The following is a 21,666-nucleotide window of genomic DNA, read 5'->3' as shown; positions in this document are numbered from 1 at the left end:
ATTTGATTGCCATTCAGTTCTGTTGAGTTGAAAAGAACTCCATTTTTTTTTTCGCATGTCCTTACTGTTAAGAGACCAACTATAATCATGTCCAAGGGTATATTTTACATTTAGATATTTAGCTCCCTTTTTCTTTCTTTTTTTCCTTAATGTTTCCTCGAGAGTAATTTTTCTATTTTCTTCTTACTAATAAGGAATGAATTAGTCTAGATGAAATCAAATCCATTTTAGACAGAAAAAGTCAAAATGTGATTCTCAGGCTAGAAAGTTCTTCTACTGATTTCTATTATTAGTTGAGAGTGTTTCACTTGTCAGTCATTTGTAGGCAATCTTATGCAGAATCCCTTACCAGTAAAACCCACCAGTGGGCCACTGGCACAAAACACACCAGGGTCAATTCATATCTCCTGTGCATTTTATACAGCTATTTACACTACAGCAGACTGAGTGTAAATGCTGTTATTCTGATATGCAGTTATTCTTCATGGATATTAATAGCTGATAAAAGTCAAGCTTCAGAGCTTAAACTATCTACCAAAATAGATGTGTCATGATGCTGATTTTTTTCCCTGGGTATCTTTGGGTGAGAAAATACAGTATTCAGCTTCCATCACTCGATCGATCCACCACGGAAAATCTGACTGAGTCAAGATTTACCTTATCAACTAAATGATCAGAGAGAAAATTGAGCCAACAGCTTGATCAGTCATTCTGCAAGCTTAACAGATTGCATTTGAGAATAGGCTTTGTGTATTGCATCTGTAAGTAATGTATAAACTAAGACACTGGAGGAAAAGAGTTCTTCTAGATTTCTGTGAGAGCTGCTTTCAGAGATAAATGCATACAGATATCAAATGACGTCAACAGGAAGAGAGGTTAAAAAAGTATGAAATCTGCTCAAGGAGAAAAATCAAAATATCGCCTGTAATCACATTTTGTCATAAAACATGACAAGAACCCTTTATTGCTTCTGCAGGGGGGACACTCCTGCAAACAAATCATGATTTATTATGGAGAAAAAAAATTGAGTCATGAACAAGAGTTAATGAAATACCCCTTGTTAATTTGGGGTCTTTATTTTTCTGGACTGTGGTGTTCTGAGAAAATAGGAGCCTAAAGCACAGGCAGCAGCATACAGAGATCCTTCACGTTGAACTCTGTTTCTGACACCAGTCACTACTCACTGGTGACCAAGGACTGCTAGCCCCCAAAGACCCCCCTGTGACCTATATGGGATGACTTGGGTGGTCTCAGCCCAGTGTCCAGACAAAAAAAACTCTACTACCACACATCAGATGCAAATCACAAAGCCCACCAGCATTTTTGGCTGTGAAGCCGAGAATACGCCAAGCCATGACAGAGTATTTTCTCCTTGCTTCCAGACTAGCTTTCAGACAAGGCAGCATATGGAAGCTTGCTTGGTTGCAGCAGCCTCTGCCTGCTCCATGAATCCCTGCCAGCTGACTGGGACTACATGTCTATCACCAGCTCTGAAATTCACATAACACCAAATGTATATTGTGCATTTCGCCTACTCTAGAGCTGAAGCCTCTAACTTCCAGCAGCATAGATACAAGGCTTCCTCTTCCATTTGGAGTAAACATCCATTTCTGCTCATGTAGCCTTCAAATGCCATGACTCCATCTTGCTGATGCATTTCATTAAGACACAGCCTTTGATGTAGTACTAACACACAAATTCAATGAAATATTAAGATTAAATAGCCTAGTGTTGGCCAGCAGAAGCCAGGTGTAGTGCAGAAATAGGAACTGAAAGTGCTCAGCTGCTCTAGCAGCGTCGTCTGGAGATGTGAGGCACCAGTCGCATATTTCAAGACAAGAGAGTCTGATCAGCCTCAGTTAGCATAGCACAACACCCTGAAGATACTGTTTAAAGCAAGGACAAATATTGAGGAAGTGACAAAATGAGCGTCTCTAAAAAGAAATACGCAGTCTCTGACTCTTACACGATCTTTAATGCAATAATTTGAGCTCCCCAGCCTGTGTGTCTGTGTTTAATAATTCATACAGACATTCTGAATTTCCCATCATTGCTGTCTTAATGATGAGCAACACGAGGCCTCTTAATAGGTGTTAATAACTTCCGTGCTGGTTCCCAATTACTACTACCTGTCCTGCAGGAGTGCCTAGAGATCCTGAATGAGATCAGGAGCTACTGTGGTAAAAGGTCCTATACACAGAACCAGTAAAACATAATTCTCACAACAAATATCTGCAACTGGGGACTGAGGGACACAGCACAAAAGAAATAACCTTGGTAGCTCTATTCAGTTGAATTGTATTTCCCAGTGAAACATATGTGTATTGCTTTTCTCCTTTTCTGCATGAATTTCTGAGTAACAAGGAAGAAGAAATAAAATAGTTCTTAACATTCCTTCACGATTCCTTTTGTATTGCCTTTTTGATCCAGGCATCCACTTGTCTCTGATTTGGGAAGAAATCCTTCCTCAGGCCAGGTTTAGGGATCATGACTGCATGCTAAGTGCTGTCATTAGAAAAGAGAGATTTCATTCAGCGCATAAAGGCCTTCCTGAGCTGGGACCTTATGACTGGCAGTGTGCTGCATGCAGGAATAATAAATACAGCCCCGGGTCTGCTGTGGAAGTGAGAGGCTTACCGAGCACATTGGCTCGCCAGGCACTGCGATTGCAGATAGTGCGCTGCAGAGGGACGAGTGTCCTCCTACCTAAAGGCTTATGACAGCATGGACATTTCCCTGGCTTTGGAGAGCGATAAGGCTGTATAATTAATATGGGAAACTACAGCAGTGCCCAGTCGGCCGGCACTGCTGCAGTGCCTCAGGTTTTGTGAGCAATGTGGCAAGCGGCCTGCCCTGTGTCCTCCAGGCCGAGTGCCACACGCCCTGGCAGGAGCAGCTCCTCAGGCACCTTGCTAACCCTAGCCATGCTCACCTCTTATAAAAACAGAGGAAAAAAAGGAAAATATAATATTGTGTGACATGTAAAGCACAAATCTGATGCGGGAGAGAGGGCAGCCAGTGACCCGGTGCCCGACCACTCCACTTGCCTCACCCGCCTGTGCTGCCCTGTCTATGAGCGAGTGCTGGCCTAGCCCCTCTGTGACAGAAAAGCTCTGCACAGATAAAACTATACTTGTGTTGGGACATATTTTGTGTAGGATTTGTGCTTTCAAGCAGTTGGGAAAGCTACATTAAGTCTCAGCATCGTGTTGGTGGTTGTGTTTTTTTCTTCTTGGCCTGCAGGCATTCCTAATAGTGGAACATTGCTTTTCTGCCAAGACAAATTCCACCTCTTGCTTTTATTTTCCCATGCCACTTCCTGTGCCAATCAGCCTTTCAGTTCTCCTTCAAATCCTGCTATAAATGCACTTCTTAAGCTTTTATTTCCAAGACTGATCTCTGCTCCAGTACTGTATCCTACCCTATGTATATTGTAACCTTCACCTTAAGTTTTAACCAGGTCTCCTGTTGATATAGATGGTACACATTTGGGTGCTCTTAAGTAATTAGAGATATGCTTTCCCAAAAGCATTTCTCTTTCTGTGCACTGACAGGCACTCGAGGTTTGGTGGATGAACTGACAGATTATCCCTTTGCATATTATACTCTATTATATTTCACTTTCTTTTTCATTATTTTGTATGAAATGAGTACAGTGGTCGTTTAACACTGTGTTTGAACAGGATAATTCACAAAAGAAGGAAGGTGACTGTACTCCTGAAGGTTTCCAAATTCAGGACCCAGTTGTGGCCCCTTTAATTCTGTGCCCATAAATGCTCCTTGCAATCAGCCAGGAGGCTTCAGTGAAGAGCAGCTCACTGATATTTTCCACCAGGACTGAGCACACCACCAGTATCATGTTTCAATAGAACAGCTGGTGCTTAAAAGGCTGGTAATTACAATTTTATTCAAAAATCAGAACTGGTGGAGCTAAGAAGATCATTGATTCAGATGGTTGACCTTGAGAGGCAGATTGGAATGAACTTGTTGAACTTTTGAAAACATTAAAAAAAATCAAAAAGTAAAAATAGATCTCTGTGCAACATTTTTGGTACTTTCTGGTAACAAGCTACAATCTTCAATTTCCCTCCGAAATACTGTCATTATGAAAATTGACTGAAAAATATACTGAAAAGCCTCATTATTTTACTATTCCTTCCAAGGGTGTGGATGACATTCTAAAAACTGCACTTCCCTGTAATTAAAAGCTCTGCAAAATTTTAGGTTTGAAGCAGTAGATCATGCTGATGGTGTATTTTATAGAAGTAAGAACACAAAAAGAGCTGTAATGGTTTGGGAGATGGACAGCCAGTCCATCTAGCCCAGTAAAACATCTCTGATGATGGCCATAAGCTGCTGTTCAGTGAAGAATATAAGATTATAGCAAACTTACTATATTTCTCTTAACACTTCCCAGCCTCCAAGTGTTTGGGGTTCAGACAGATTCTGTGTGTTCAGTGGATTTCCTTTTGGTGACCCTGTCCAGCTTCTTAAGCCTATATTTAACATTCAGTGTCTGCAGCATCCTGCAAGGGAGTTGTACAGCTGAGCTATGTGTTGTGGGAAACACAGGATCACCAGATAATTCAGGCTGGAAGGGACCTCAGAAGGTCTCTAGTCCAACCTTCTCCTGAAAGCTGGGTCACCAAAAAGACATGACCACACTGCCCAGGACCTTATCCAGTTGGGTCTTGAAAACTTCCATGGACAGAGAAGGCACAACCTCCTTGTTCCAACATTTTGTTATTCTCATAAGGAAAATATTTTGCTTTATAGCCTGTCAGATTTACCACTATATCAATTCAAGGCCACTGTCAATTGTTCTCCTGATGCACCACCAGGAAGAGCATGGCCCCAGTTTCCCAATAACCTCCCTGCAGGCTCTGGTATGGGTTAGTTGGTACTAGTTAGGAGGTATTGCTGTTACATCCCCCAAAGGCCATTCTTCTTCCAGGCTAAAGAAGCCATCATCTCTCAATCCATCATTTCGGGGCAAGTGCTTCAGCCCTGGCTGTTGTGGTGGCCCTCCATCAAACTTGCTCCCATTTATTGATGTCTTCTTTGTAGTGTACGGCCCCAAAGTGGACACAGTATTCTAGCAGCGGTCTAATTAGTGCTGAATAAAGGGATATTATCTCTTGATCATGGCGCTCCATTACACAGCCAGGCATGCTCTTGTCCTTGGACTTAAATTTACCCACTTTGAATTGTATCTGCTATTTTAATGTCTAGTCACTGAAATTTGTAAAATCGTTCACACAAGCAATAAATTAAAAAACATTTACAAAGTGTGAATTGGATTCATGTTGTTTGCATTTCTAGTGTTAAAGCAGATAAACCTCTTCATAAGGCTTTTTGCTACTCTGTGGTAACTACAGCCCCCAGTGCTGAGCACACTTACAGTGATGACACGCTGCTTTGTATCACAGTGATCAGCTCCTTGATGCTGCTGAATTCATCTGGTGTTGCCTCTGTAAAGCACCTACTCATCTCTTGCTTTCTGCTTGGATTGTCAGATACATACGCTGCAAATATAGATGGCATGATGCTTCTCCATGTTCTGGCATTTAAGTATTTGCAGACTACCAAATTTCACTTGTCATATATTTGCTTAACATGCGGCATCCTGAAGAGCTGCCAAAATATGTACAAACATTACAAAAATGAATTCCAGGGGAAACATTATTTCAATTAAGACAGTTTTTCATGTTCTTGCTCCAAATAATTAAAAAAAAAAAAAAAAGGAAACTGCAAGTTGAAACTGAAAAAGAAACAAGAGAAGTCAGTCATGCATTGTAAAGTCTAAATAGTGTGAAATAGCCAATGGGCTACTGCTTATTCCATCACCTCGTTTGGTTATAACCTCCTAAAATGATGACCTATGTCAGATAAATGCAATCCAGATATAAACTTTTGTCCTACAATTATTTTCCAGAGGGAAGGAATAGATATTATAAGGGAGAATGGGGCGTGTTCCCAGCAGGGACTCACGTCTCTGTTCATTTTGATGGAGATGCAACTCATTGCTGCAACTGAAGCAAATCGTCTCAAATAATTTGATTTGGAAGACTATATTAATAGTGCCATGGCATTTAATTTCAGCCCATGCTGAAATACTGCTGCTGCCACATGGTTCTCTAGACAGTGGGCTTTCTGTAGTTTTCCTGCTGTTCTCCATTTCCAAACGTAGCACCTCCAGTGATGCCCAGTGGCTAGACCAGTGTGTGATGATGCTCTTTATGATAAAATGAATTAGTGAGCTCTGCTGCAATGCCACCTCCTGTCCCCTATTTAAATGCATATGCAGTACCCAGGCAAATTGTGGCAAATTGGTGTAATTAGCTGGTGCATCAAGAAAACATTGTTCTAAGGGGGAATATCAATGAATGGACCTTGTCAGTAGCTATTGATACCTGAGTTATGCCTGTGCGTATGTGAATGCAAACACACCCATACATAAAGCTATACACACACACATACATTTTACCACTCTGTGCAACTTTCCCTCTAAACTGTTGGTGTTGGAAGGCTAGATAATCACTCCTCGCTGACCATCAAGCTACTACACGGTTATCATGCTAATCAAAGCCTGCTTTGAAATGCTGTTTAGTTTCATTACCATCACAAAGGAGCAGCTAAAGGACATCTAAGGCAGACTGGGGGGGGAGCGAGTGCTCTGAGACACTATAATCTATTTGAACAGCCATGTTTATTGGAAACAGGAGGGGACATTGTTTAGCATAAGCTGGTATCAATCACTGAATCACCGGATTCTTTTCCTTGTTATTAATGTGCAGGCAGCCGGGCAGGGAAGAATGAGCTCTGTGGAAAGACAGACGTCTCCCTGCTAAAAGGGAAAAGGATTGTTAGCCCCACACATACCAGATGGACTCCTGCAATCTATCATAAAGACTATTTTTTTTTTCCCAGGCTAGGACAGGGAAGTCATAGCATTTCAATGCCCAAATGATCCTTTGTTATTTTTATTCCTCCCCCCCCCCCCCCCCCCCCCCCCTTCTTTTTTTATATACATAGATTAATTGGGGGGTGAGAGGGAGAATAGGGATCTCCACCAGAAGGGATGCTCCATGAAACAGGGCAGGAATCTCTATTAAAATATAAATAATATTGCCTGTCTAACTATGCTTTGCTAGCCTCTGTGTAGGTGTATTAACTGTGTTACTGCATGCTTGTCTCTTATTATTTTTATTAAAGAAACACACCCTTTCTCTTTAAAACAAACTTGCCTGAATGTCTTTCTGGATTTTTCTGTTTTGACTTAGGGTTAGCAAATTAAAAGTGAGCATTGGTTTCAGAGGAATTAAACCAAGTGCTCACAGTTATAGTTATGCAACAGATTGAAGGCTACAACGCCTTCTGATGCTGTAAAAGCACTGGTAAGAGCAGCATAGACAACAATCTATAGGTCTTCAATGCAGCAGGTACAGACATACAAAAGATTTCCCAAGCTCCCCGATTTTGGTTTGAAAGCTCATTATGGAGCCACTGTTGTGTATATTCATGACAAATGCTGGGGGACGCTTTTCATCATCCTTATACTTGAACTGTAAGGCAAACAAGAGTTTCCTGTTATGTCAGATTGAAAAATCACTTACACATGCAAATAAATCTAAAAAACACCACAGCCTCAAAACAGATCCTTTTCTCTGCATTTCTATTTATATTAAACATCAGTGTTCATGGTGAATCAAAATGCATGCTCAGGCTTGGATGTCTAAAATAAAAAGTGGACTTGTATTCTTCTGCTGAGTTCTGAAGTATTACAAACCATACCTGCCAGGCCGTAGTCACGTCAGGTCTCATAAACTGAGTGACTTTTGATTAGGTCAATACTTGGCTGGACAGACACGGCAGGTGCATTTGAAAGGAAATGGTTCCTCACTAGGTAGCAGACTCTCTTTCGTATGAGCCTTAAACCAGTATTTGAAAGGGCAGGATGCCACCACAAGTCTTCAGGTTGACATAGACAGCTGAGATTCATGTGGATTTTTAGAGGAGTATTAAAACTGCCATGATTATATTCTGTCCCTGCCTGTTTTAAAGGCATCTCTGAACTTGGTTCCTTACCTGTCTTTTCTTTCCTAGTATTATTATACAAACAAGTACCAGATTTCTTTGTGATGACTTGAGTTCAATCGTAAATGTACTGACTTTTCTATGCCTTTTTTTGGTGGATTGGATGACCGTAAATAGTGACAACTGATAGCAAGGCTTACACTGTAGACGTGACTTTGCATAACTGCAATTTAAACAAGGCAAAAGAGTAACAGACTAAAGACCAAATATAAAAGAAAATAGTAATATATAAAATATAAAATATAAAATATAAAATATAAAATATAAAATATAAAATATAAAATATAAAATATAAAATATAAAATATAAAATATAAAATATAAAATATAAAATATAAAATATAAAAGAAAGAAATCATGCCTCACCACCTGGGGGGTGTCTCCCATTTTTCAGGCATTCTCCTTCTTTCTGGTCTTCCAGTGCCGTTTTCAAATCTTTTCTCTGATGCATATCACAGGGGACAAGGGAACTTGATAATAGCCCTTATAAAACTGGTAGTGCCTGTGCCTATTCTTGTCCGTATGTAAATGGACTGAAACACTTCAAGCTGAAAGGACTGTCAGGAAAGTGAGACATTCTGGTTCCTGGTGAGTCCATGATCAAAGGCATTCAAACACTTTCCTCGAACTACTCATTCAGAAAGAGCTCTCTGTAATACTCATCAAATCTTTTCCTTCTTTCAGATATGAGCTGATTGATTGGAGTTCTGCATTTTCTGGTCTAGTGACTGTGCTTGAAATTGCAATATTATTTTTGGAACAGAGAAACTATGCTCCTGCAGACAGATAATTAAAGTTTCTATTAAAACAAGTATAGAAAACCTCCATAGATCTCAGACACCACTGGGTTTCTTTGACTAAGAAACATAATTTATGCTCACTCATGAAACACAGATTATTTTCTAGTAAGAACAAGAGGCTGTGTGTGGACAGGTCACTCAACACACCACGATGAACAGGGATCTGTCACTGGTTTGAATTTAGGTTTTGAATTATAAAACATCTGATAGACTGCCTACTGCACAGGTATGATTTTATGTTTCATACAAAGATAGACCAGAGAAACAGAGAATTAAAAATGGCTACTTCAGCTGGAAGTTCTACTATAACAATATCACTGAAATGAAGTTTCATTTGGAGCAGTTTTGCTTCTATTTATAGGGCCCCATCACTCATACAGCTGAGAAGTCCAATGGGCTGGAAACAAGTTGTCATCACTTCCAGTCATCTCTGAATGGTAAACAGTTCAAATTATGAATTCTTTGCCACTAAATTGTCTGCTGCTAATTGCTCTTCTGCATGTAATTATCAGCGTGCATTTAATAAATATGGAAATACTACTACATGCCAAAAAGTAAAAATAAGACAAGAAAAAGCAGACTTCAAGAATGTCTGGCAGACAAACTCCTTAATTAATCCTGGAACGCCACGCTGGCTGACATCTCTCTCAGTGAGCATCTCTGGCAAAGAGGTGGGTTTTTATGATCCTTCAAGTAAAGTGAATACATTTGCTTCTACAGCTAGAAAGGTTTTGGCCTTCGCCTCCAGGTTATGAATTTCAAAAGGAGCATCTATATAGGTGAGAGCAAGACTGAACACGTCAAGGGAAACACAGAAAATCTTAACATATCTTAAGAATAGTAACTCCTAGTTAAAAAAAAAAAAAAAAAAAAAAAAAAAAAAAAAAGATTAAAATTAGAGAGAGGTAAAACCTAGGAGGGCTTTTGAACTGTCACCAGGCTTTTAGGCATAGCTCTAGCTTTTGCTTTCTTTGCACAACCTGTCTTTTAAGAACCCACGTGGTTTATGTTGCAGAATAAAATATGGGAGGCAGAGACTCAGAAACTGAATCCTCCTCTTATGGATTTTCCTCTTGTTTCTGATTAGCAAAAAAAGACCAAGATGGACAAGAATTTCACGGTGGTACTTTCTGCCTACTTTCTGTCAAGTGGCCGTGGAAGTCAAAATATCATTGAAACTTCGCACCTGTGGTCATAGTCATTAGATAATATTAATCAGAACATAATCAGACCCAGCAGATAATAAGACTGTACACAGACAGTAAGGGTCCCGAATCTGAATCCCATGTAGTTAACAGCTAAATTACCATTTTCTGTTGTGAGAGAAAAATCCTGGATCATGTATTCCCCTAAACTATCAAAGAAAATGAAGTGAAAGTAAGATTTGGTATTTTACCCACTTGATTTTCACTAATTTTCACTAAAGGGAAAACATCTAGATTTAGGGCTGTTAAGCAGGTTAATGACCTGTTGCACAAAACTAAAGAATAAATTATTACCAAGAAAGAATGGAAGAGAATGGAAATCTGAAACGTATTTTCTTGAGTGGGAAGAAAAAGAAAAAAAAAAGATTTCTTGCTTTAATTTCCTTAGTTGCTTCTTTTCAGCTGTCATTTAGTGATTCTGTGTAGACCTCAAAAATCTTTTTCTAATGTTCATGAAGAATATTAAAACAAAACTGGCCAAGTTTGGCTAAACAAAAAGCTGGTACTAAAAGCTGTAGGAGGGAAGCATTACAAGTGTTTTTTCATTTATTTGTTTATTTATTTTTCTCTTCCAGGCCAAACTCCTTAACATAAATCTGTTGCCCCGTGGGGAACAACCTGAAGAATAATGTGAGTTTTGTTCTTCATGACTGCCCCAGTCTATACAATGTTTTTCTCTGAGGCTTATAATGGTGACAATTATGGTGGGACATTTTATATGTGATATAATACCAGTTTACCAGAAACTCTGAATCTAATTCTCTGACAGCTGAGATGGCAACAAAATTCATAGACTGTTGTATTGACTTATTTTGGATTTAAATCACTGCCCTAAACATTCAAGAGACAGTACCCAATCATGAACACACTGAAACTTCTAGACCTCGCTACTTGGTTGTATTATTAGCATCTGAAAGAAACATCACACTTCAGTACCTTTGCACTTGAACTCTGAAATAAACTCCCAGGGCGTTCAGGTACACTCTGTGTTGGCAAGATTTTTTTGACATAGTTCTTTAGCCATAGGTTTGTTTATGACCATTAGAGAGGAAGGTCTCGGTCTGGGAACTGTTGTAACTGTTGTAACTCATATGAAATTGTAGTGAAACATCCATGCCTCTCCCTTTTTTTGCAGGTTCGTTATGAATTCCTCTGAAATATCATTATTGAAGCTCTAAAATGAAGATAACACCAAGACGGATTCAATGTCTGTTTGCCCTGAAAGATTTCTGCATTCCATTCGTGACTGATTTGGTGATAAGGTAACTCTCTGGAGGGCATAGCTTTAGTTTTCAGATAATTTTTTTTTGCTTTCTAAACTAGAACAGGAAAAGAATAAACCCCAGCTGATTGGATCGCCTTAGCAGCATATTTCTTCAGGACTTCTGCATCAGAGCAAATTAGATCACTCCGCACCAATGTGATATATAATTCTCGTATCTTCTGTGCCATTAGCTCCTTGGGTTTGGTTTGAAGGGATAAGAATAAAGCTGCAGCATTGGAGTGAAATTGTTTTTTTTATTATTGGAATCACAAGATTATTTTATGGGCAAGAGAAAAAACTACCACAACTGGCACCCAGCGTGATTCAACTTTACATATTGGGAACTTTCACTCTGTCAGCCTCAAGTGGCCACAAAACACATCCACTGCTTTCAGTCTTTATTTTTGGGTGGCCCTGCTAGCAAAACAAAACTACTTCCTGATTGAGATTCTATGCACGCTGGTTTTATTATTTCCTTTAACTCTTCCCCATGTTTAAATCCCTAGTTATTAAATAATCATCCAGCAGTTCCTTTCTAAGTGGGTCTTAGTACATCAAGACTAGATGCGCTGCTCGAAAATATTAATTGATGGCAAATAATAAAAAAGTAATGACAGCTGAAACAATAACTGTCTATAACAATCTGATTTCAGCTGTTGTTCAACTTGTTGATCTTCATTGAAAAAGGAAAAATGAACTGTAATGGAATATCGCTCTCACTGCATCCTCCATCTTTGAATTATAGGTTATGATTGTGGCATTTTTCTCCATCTGCTTTTAAAAAATAACTCTTTGGAACAAGACGGGCTGATTACTCCATCAGTTCTTGATATTATTCAGTGTTTTGCACAACATTCATTTCTTTTGCACTTCGTTTGCATTCCCTAATCACTGGAAATACCCTGGAAATTCTTACACAGTTTGACGCCCAATCCAGAGAACAGTTTTTGATGAAGCTCTGTTTTGCTCCCATTCCTTGAAGCGTAGTCTTATTATTCAAGCATTTATATTCAGCACAAATTACGATGGCTCTTAAAGCAACATATGAATTACAGTAAACACATCCTAAACCTCTTATACTAGGTTTTCATGAGAACTACTGGTAAACAAAACGAATACATGAAATAGCAAGTTCAGCGGATTTCTGTTGGAAGTAACTCAAACATATACCAAGACTGTGGGGTCCAACAATATATAACATTGAATCACTAGGTTCCATTCTGAATCTTCACCTGGTTCTGTTTTCATAGCAATTTTACACCCTGACGGGAAAAAGGACCAGAAGCTTAGGCTTGCTTGACTCTGTATGCCACCAACTGTAAGTGCCAAAAGAAAGACAGCTTGAGTGAATGATCTTGTCAAAACAGAACGTATTGCTACGGAATCAGCACTGAGGGACTGAGTGATTCATATCAGTTTGTTAAAAATAGTGATGTGTATTCAGCCATTATTCCTTTGCTTTTTTTGTGAAAGGCTCTGATTAGTTGGCTTTTTCATATTAAAAATTTTCCAAGCCCTGCAGATACATTTCTAATGGCTAATCCTCTAAAGCAAAAACTGTGAATGTAGATAATTCTACAGTTCACCACTGCTGAATGTTACCAAGCTCATCTCCATAAAGAAATTATTCTTGAATAGGACCTGTAGAAAGTTGAAGAACTGCAGCTGTCACCAAATACCTCTCCGTAGGAACATTATTTCATGTTAAGAGTACCCACATTGTAAGTGTTCTGCAAATATTCTAAAACACATATGTTGGGGAACACCTCCATAAATAAACCCTATTTTTCAAAAATAGCTATTGTTCTTACTTTTGTATTGTTCTTATGATATATTTTATGCACATCAAGAAAAATGCTGAACTGGTACTTGGGATAAAGATTATAAATTAAGATTATTATATATGTGACTGAATTATGAATAATACAGGTATATTATTGCAGAGAAATCTAGGAAAAAAAATACACTATCTTTTTTCTTATTTTCTGCTATAAAGCATAAAGCCTCAGCATTTTTCTGCCTCCAAAAATATTTTATGATGAAGATCTACAGCAAAGCTCAAAATGAAGAGAGGGAATTTCTAATTCTGCATCCCTCGCTACACAAATAAACAAAAAATGTCATTTGATAACAAATGTGACCCCAAGTGGCAGTTTCCTTTCAACAGATGTAGTTTAATCTTTGGGCAGCAGGTGCAAAAGTTATCTTGAGGCAGAACTACAAACAGAGCAATTTTAGAGGAGATGTTTTACTTGGCAGGAAATGCAATTCCTACCTGCAAGTAATTGCAACATGCAGTTCTTTTCTCCTCTCTCTTCTAACAGCAGCCCATACATGACCCAGTGCTTTATCTTGAAAGACATTTACGTTGAATGTCAATTTTTATCACCCCCCTCCAAATTAGAACATGGTTCGGAATAATATTTGCTCTTTTGGTCAGTGTTTAGCAACTGATGTGAAAATGGATTTTCATTCCAGTTCAGTTTCTAATCACTCAAAGGAGCAAATTTGTTCGGAATTATCTATCTGGACATCCAGGTGGTTACTAATAAAAGAGCACCAAAGGGATATGATGCTGCATTCGATCAGTTTCCACAGCTTAATTGCTTGGCTGTATTTAAGACATCCTTGAATCAACCAAGGTGGCTCAGAAGACCCAACCACGTTACCCGATTTGCTGCTCTCCCAGAGGTATGAGATACCATGGATCACTGCCAATCTGCTTTGACTGCCCTGCAGGTACTGCACTGCTGCACTACTAGATGAGTCACCACAAAGAAATGTAATTTTGGAGTTGGCTTCTGGAAACAAACACTCTTTGCATTGGTTTGTGGACAAACAGTTCTCAACAGGAAAAAAATAAATGACTCTCTTAGGTATTCCTGCCCTTCTGGTAATGTCCTGGTCTTGAGCTTTGTCTAAAATTGGATATTTCCATTGCAATAAAATAACTATATTTACAAGCTGACCTTGAAGCATGTAGAAACCATTCCTCCACAATGGTATCAGAGCCTCTCAGCTACATGCCTTAGACTGTGTGCTGCTAAGGGATAATGAAAATTCTCTTTCAGGCTCAGCTGCTGATGCTGTGTAAATTTAACATAATATAAATCTCATACTGTTCTTGGCCTTCGCTGGATTCCTAGTATGACCCTGTTAACACCATGTGGAGTGAAAGAGAGTGCAAGGAATGGAGGTAGCATGAGAAGAGGGCCTGAGAGCAACGAGCCTCAGTGGTTTAATCTAAACAGCAAACGTGGAAGTAAAAATGTCCTGTATCTCAAACAGAGAACAGCGCTCAGCCACATCCGAGGCTAGCAGATTACTGTAGGTGCTTCTCCATCTGTTTCTCTGCTTCTTGGCAGCACAGGTTTTGAGGGAGAAGAGCTTGGGGGATGCTAGTTCCTGCTTTCACAGGGATCCTGTCTTTTCATCCCACCTTGATGACTGCTTGGTGGAGGCCATGCTGTAAAACTGCATCTTCCTTCCCTCCATGTCCACCACAGCTGCAGACAGTGCCACGACTCACATCAGGACAAAATGGCCACAAAATGCCACCAGCTTTTTCACACTGCGTCTGCATGGGTGTAAATGACAACATCAGGTACACGACAAAAAGGAAATAAGCAAATTTCTTTCTATTGGCAAAGAAATCACTGCCTCCAGAAATATTGTAGGAACGGAATTTGAGGATATTCTTAGAAAGCATTGGGAGACAAAATCATCTTTATTTTGTGAGATGTGAGCAGACAATTGTCTCTCTGTATCTCATCCTTTCAAATGACATTGCTTCTACAATATATTAGTTCCACACTTTCTGAAGAACTGGCTAGCAACATAAAAATCTTCCAAAAAGGTCTAATTTTGGCCTCTGCAGTATGATAACAGAACAAAGCCATGATCTGGTATCGCTGCAGCTGAATGCAGAGATGAAATTTTGCCCTTAAACTGGCAGTATCACAAAATGGAATAAAAAAAATAAATTAAAATCAAGTAGGTCACCTTGACTGTGACTGGCAGGAGATGCTTCTAACACAAGTAACAGGACTGAGCGTTTCAATGCATAAAAAGACTGAAAAGTTTTGTAGAACTGTTTTTGTTTTTGAAATGACATTCCTCTGGATCAGGCTGTAGCAGCATGGGTTGACTTTTCTGATAGAAGTTATTAAAAATGCCTTCTCACTGCGAAGTACTGGCATCATTAACCCCCAGAGAGATAACGAAACAACAGGAGGGATCTCTGAAGATTGTTTTGAAATTTAAACATATTCTTTTCGATATATGGTCTTCCTACTGGCATGTAATTATTTCCAAAGTATTAAAACTAATTGCGGATGTTTTCTTTTAAGAGCCTGTTCCCGCTTGAATAATGCATATGAGATATATGAGATTCTTGCTCCTTTTGATATTTTGTTTTGTATTTGCTATTCACACACATAAATTCACAAGCAAGCCACCGATACTTGTCAGACCTACTCAATTTTATACATATTCATTATGAATAGAACAGAAATTGCACATGCCCAGAGGGTTTAAAAATTTTAATGGTGGCTCTAACAAGTTCAAACATTTGGTCCTAAACTTAGACTATGCCCTGCTGTTACAATGCATGGCTACTAATCCTAGAATTATATGAACAGACTAATAATATGTATTTTTTAAAAAATATATATCTAATCTCTCTCTGCTGACTAATTTTAGCACACAAACATGTAGTTAACGACTTATATAGAGAGGAGAATCGTTTTGAAATAAATTAGGCCCCAAGGTTCAACAGGTAATGGTCAGAGAATTTGCAAATAAAAACAATTCTTGTTTCTATTCAAGGGGTTGTTGATACCCACAAAGCCCATCAGTGTGGAGCTGACCAGACACGTCCATGTCTTTTCTGGTACCACAACATGTATGCCAAACAGTCAACAAACCTGAAGGATGCCTGAAGGACACCAGCCCCTTCAGCAGCCTTGCCTCCAGTGCAAAATATTCTTGACCCAAACGAGTGAGGCTGAGCTAGCTGAGTTTGAGTAAAACCCTAATGAGGTCGAGGAAGGGCATCATCTGCTCCAAGAGAAGAGCATCATTGAGTCATTTCACCTTAGCTGATCCCATGGATGATTCAATCTTGCTCCAAGGAATCAGATTCAGTCAAGTTAAGCTCTATTCAATAGATTTATTCATTCTGATTTAGTTTTAGCCCTTTCTTTCACCTTGATTCATGGAGGAATAATACAGTTTGTATTTCTTCATCTTCGCTAATTTTGCTGCTAGTCTCATACATGAGGGAGATGGCACGTTCTGTTGTCGTGAAATGAAGCACTCTTAGGCAATAATCAACATGCTAACAGCAGTGCTTTAAAATGCTACAAAATGGAACAGATGAGCCTTTATGTACTCTTTATCAGACCTTGGCTCATATTGTGATTAACCAATGTGCTAACATACAAATTTCTAAATTATTGATAGTCAAGGTTTTCCTGACGTGTGGAGTAAGCAAAACCCATAGCATGGCTGTCTCTGGTTCTAATAAGCCTAAATAGTCAACACACTTCAAAAAATTCCTACTTGTACCACTTTTGAAACACAAACAGTATTGTTCAATATCAGAAGTTCTGATTAAGCAAGTGCTTGTAAGTTTACTTGAGACAAGTGTCTCCAGTACAAGCATTGTTGAGGTCACTATGTGCAGAAAGCTGGGTGTGCTGACATAAAGGGAAACATAACTCGGTCTGAAGGAGTCAGACATTTAGAGTTATGGTAAGGAATGAAAATGCAAACGGTCAATCAAAAAGAAAAACAACCTGGATTAATTTTCAGAAGGGGTAGTCATGATGACTTTTTTTCTGTTTTCTAAGCTGAGTTCATTTGGCATGGAAATAATACAATGGTAAACATCTAGGAGTCTAAATTTCTGTCTTGTATATCAAGTCAGATTTTATTTGAAAGATTCATTTTAGTTTTTATCCGTGAGTGTGTGGCAAATGTTTGAAACCTGTTGACCACAAATGCTGCAAATAGCTGTGCAGTGTTTAAGAAGCAGAAAGTAAATTACTTTTAGCTTTTTTTTTTTTTCTCCATTTTTTATCCAATTTTAGTCAGAAGACTGTTACATTATTATTTTCTTTTCCTTCAAGATACTGTATTTCCTGACAATCTTATGATGAAGATGCTATTGGAGCTCTGTTCTTTTAGAGAGGCAATTTCAGTCCATTTGACAGTTGCTTCAGTCCATTACTTAACTGGATACATATATTATTTTCAGCACCGTTTCCCAGTCTTTCTCTTCTTACAGCTGATGGAATCTGACACACAAACATTTTGCTTTGCTTTACTTTGATTTACAAAAGAGGATTATCTGGGTTAGGAAGTAAAGGCCAGACAGTTTACAACTACATATATTACTTATTCTTCTTGGCAAGCATGTAGAAATCTCTCATAAATAAGACCAGCAATGTTTTCTACTGTCCCAGAATGAAACAGTCTTAAGTGAGATTCAACAGAGTAGCAAAGCTTTAAATTGCTTTTGGATAGATGCTTTGTGATTCTTAAGTTTCATGTGAAAATTTTTTCAGCTTTAAAAAAGCAAACTTATCTAAAAACATTTATACAATGCAATACAGTGCTTGAAACACACATTTACCCATATGACTGGTCTGCCATGGACTGCATGTTTTTTCAATTTGTTTGCTCATAGTTAAACAGTCATAGCATCCCTTTTTAAGTTTCTTTCTTGTTTTAATTTAGATCACTTTTTTGACTCCATCTGTGGTTTGTTACTATAATCAGTCAACTCCATTTTTGAAGTCTTCCTTCCCAAGTATCTTTTTCAAGATTAATAGTTCAGATGTACAAAGTCAGTCACCTATCTAAGTGATAAACCAGGACCGCACGGTTCTCTAGCTCAAAGTATCTGCTTACAGCAGTGTGCAGCTTTTGACTCGGAACGGCAATTTTCCTTTTATTTCCCCAAAACCAGCTGTAAAAACTGATAACCTGCTTTAAATTCGTCATCGTAAAGGAGTCCCTTTAAGCCTAGTGAAGCTGTGTGGTATAGCTCTTTACATGCTGATATATGAACACACAGCACATCCCCAATTTCCTCTCCTGGCTGTGGGCTCACAACTCCTGTGTGAAGAGAAAGAGCAAATTGGTGAGGGCTCAAATTCTGGTGAGGTGAATGAATGCCTAATCGAACAGTGCTCTTCTCTCATCTTCAGCATTTGGGGAATGCATTTGCAAGTATAAAGCAAGATAAATCCTTTCAGGTTCCCGCGTTTAATTAAGCTTTCAGCTATCTTTGTGAATGAACCAAGAGCATCTAATATACTTGTCTACAGGGAACAGATCAGGAGTACCACTCCATCTGTGAAGTTGTTTGCTATCAGCTGGAAAAAATCTCTTCTCAATTAGCCTCTACGTGTGTCTAACTTCCTCTGGAACATTGCATCTACTATAGCTGAATCCCAATTGTAATAATTGTGCTTGAACAACAAAAAAAAATACTCTGACTTCCTCCATGATGACCTGTATTTCTGGTAGTAATATGAAACCAGGTTTAAGTAGTGGCAGGCTAAGCTGGTTGAGGTACAGAAACCAGCAGCAGAATTATGACTTTAAATGATTTAAAAATCATTTTTAAAATGTACAAGATCACAAAGCATCCTGGATGTGTTAGAGGCTGTCAGTTATATTTACATCTTGCACATGGAAGACTAAATTCCTACTTTTAGTATTATCTCAGGATATTCAGATCGTTTCCCATCTGAGAAACTTAGATCGTTTCCCTTTGAGTAGAAGGCAGATGTGACTTTCATGCTATGGATTTATTTCTATCTTTCTCCTGCCCTTGAAAAATCTTTAAGGAAGAGATTTGTGCATGAGGATGCCAAACCCCAACATGAACAACCAGAAAAGAATTGATAAAGAGAAGGAAGCAAGCCAAAATACCTCTGGGAACATGAAAATTGACAGGAATAGAATCTCTGAGATGGAAAGTGGGGAATATAACCTAAAGAGGGACAAGACAAAAATCAGTCAGAAGCATGAACTGGAGCAGAATTGTTTTGTATAACTGTTTTTTTTTTTTTTTTAATTTTTATTTACTTTTTCTTTTCTTTTCTTTTCTTTTTTTTTTTTTTTTCTTTCTTCTCAGCATGAATAACCTTACTGTAAGTGAATATTTGTAGAATTCCCAAAGTGGGAAGTAGCTCAGTTTAGTGTCTAATTTGAAACAATATTAATTTAAAAAGTTAACTCCCAACTTGAGTGAACACTGGCAATACTTCATTCTACAATAGGGACTGACATAAAAGATCTCTCCCATAACAGCATTTTTTATCATCTGGTTCGTTTCACATGCTTATTCAATAACATGCATTGTGGTAACTATGTAGCCAGAACATTTTTGTAGTAGATGATCTTTCACCACCCCCTAGCCACCTGATCCCCACTTAGGACCAAAGTCATGAATGTAAATAAAGAACAGGTTAGAATGGTCTTGTCCAACAGTGTGTGAGAAGCGATGATGTGACAAGCTGACACCTCAGAAACAAATCATTTCTTGTAATTGTAACATGCTCGCAAGTCACTGTCACCAAAGTGATTTAGAATGGTGCTAACGTCCACATGGCAAAACATGAATTGATGTGCCAAATGACAACTATTTGTGTTTCAACTTTTTCTGTCTTGGTGCTTCAAAGAGAAGCTGCATGGTTTTTCTGTGTGTGGCACAGTGTTATCACAATTCAGACATCATAAGCTGTTTTCAGCTGTCACAAACAAGTCAGGAGCGAGCCTATCTTCATCTGTACTGTTCCAGCTGGCTTCCTTGAATAGCCAGCCTAAGTGTTCAAGCAAAAGGAAGTAAATGATTTTCCTCTCCAAAGGTAAACCCTCAATCAAGCATTCCCAAGTCAAATAAGTGAATGGCCTATTTGAAAGGGCTACCTCTCCTTCTTATTGCTTCTCCTCACTGCAGTTCCCCTGCCCATACCAATGGTCCCCCATTTCTCCTTGAGACTCCCTCTTCCTCCCCCCGACTACTCCCACTTTCTGTAACCCATCCTTACCCCACATCAGTGTCACCAATCCACCCCCACGCTGTCCACCTCCTTATGTCCCTTATTTTTGCTGCACAGCCCTAACCTGACACCAAGCTGCTCTGGGGAATAAGACCAATGCACACCACGCTCTCTTTTCAGCCCAGCAGCCAGACAATGGCAGTGTCTGTGTCTTCCGAAGCAGTTGTTTGCAGAAGGTCCCTGGGTGACAGGCCATGGCAGAGCCACTCGTGATTTTGGCTCAGTTAATGAAGAACACATGCCTTCCTTCAGCTGCTGTGAAAGGCGGCCTGCAAGCTGCACCTAAAAATGCGTATTTTAAGGACATCTTGGTTTTAGTTCAAATCTTTTTCTTTTCAATTATCAACCTCCAACAACAACAAAAAAAGCATTTCTTTAGTTTTGCTGTACATAAGCATAACTGAGAAGGAGGATTAAGATTATTTCATGTTCTTTTATTTCAGTAAGAAGCTCGAGGAGGCTGCCTGCAGTGGGCTGTCTAGTTTTACACATGGAAACACTTCCTCAGCTCTCCCACCACTTCCTATCAGCCACCCACACGCAGACAGATCACAGGCTTTGCCCAGAAAAGCAATGAGATTGACATGTACAGCAACGAGGGAGGCAAAAACAAGTAACAAAGTGCATTTTTACTTGGCTACGGATACAAAAACTTGTTTTCCCCCGTACCCAGGAGGCCTGTTGGGCACGGTGCTAGTACCACAGCCCAGTCTGGCCTGCGCCAAGGCAGACCCCGAGGCCAGGCCGTGCTGTTCCTGGGGAGCCGAGTGTTTAAGTTACTGCTGAGGTTACGATATGAGCATTTAAGTGATGTGAATAGATATGAAAAAATCTCTCTGTTTGGCCCTGGAAGCACTCGCAGCACATTTTGGGGCAGCTTTCTGCAAGGGGGACAGACAGAAACACACTTTTATTCAGCAAGGAAAACGCGTTTTTATGTCGTTGCTTTTGACTCCTGCCAGATACATTCAAACCCGCGCTCAGCCGCGGCTTCGCGAGGGCCTGAAGGGCTGAGAGCCACCCCCTCCCCACCCCCCACAGAGCCAAACTACAAAACTACAACTCCCGCCATGCCCCGCCAACGGCGCCGGGCGGGCCGCGCGCGCGGTGCGCGCTGGGACTCGTAGTCCGCGGCCGCCCTTCCCGCCGCCTCTTCCAACGGCGGCCCGGGCTGGGCGCGCAGCCGCTCGGCGCCACGTCCGCGGGCGGCGTCACGGGGCTGCG

This window comes from Aythya ferina (assembly GCF_964211825.1).
Source record: "Aythya ferina genome assembly, chromosome: 1".
In the NCBI taxonomy this organism is placed as follows: Eukaryota; Metazoa; Chordata; class Aves; order Anseriformes; family Anatidae; genus Aythya; species Aythya ferina.
The sequence above is the reverse complement of the archived record's forward strand: the minus strand, read 5'-3'. Positions refer to the sequence as shown.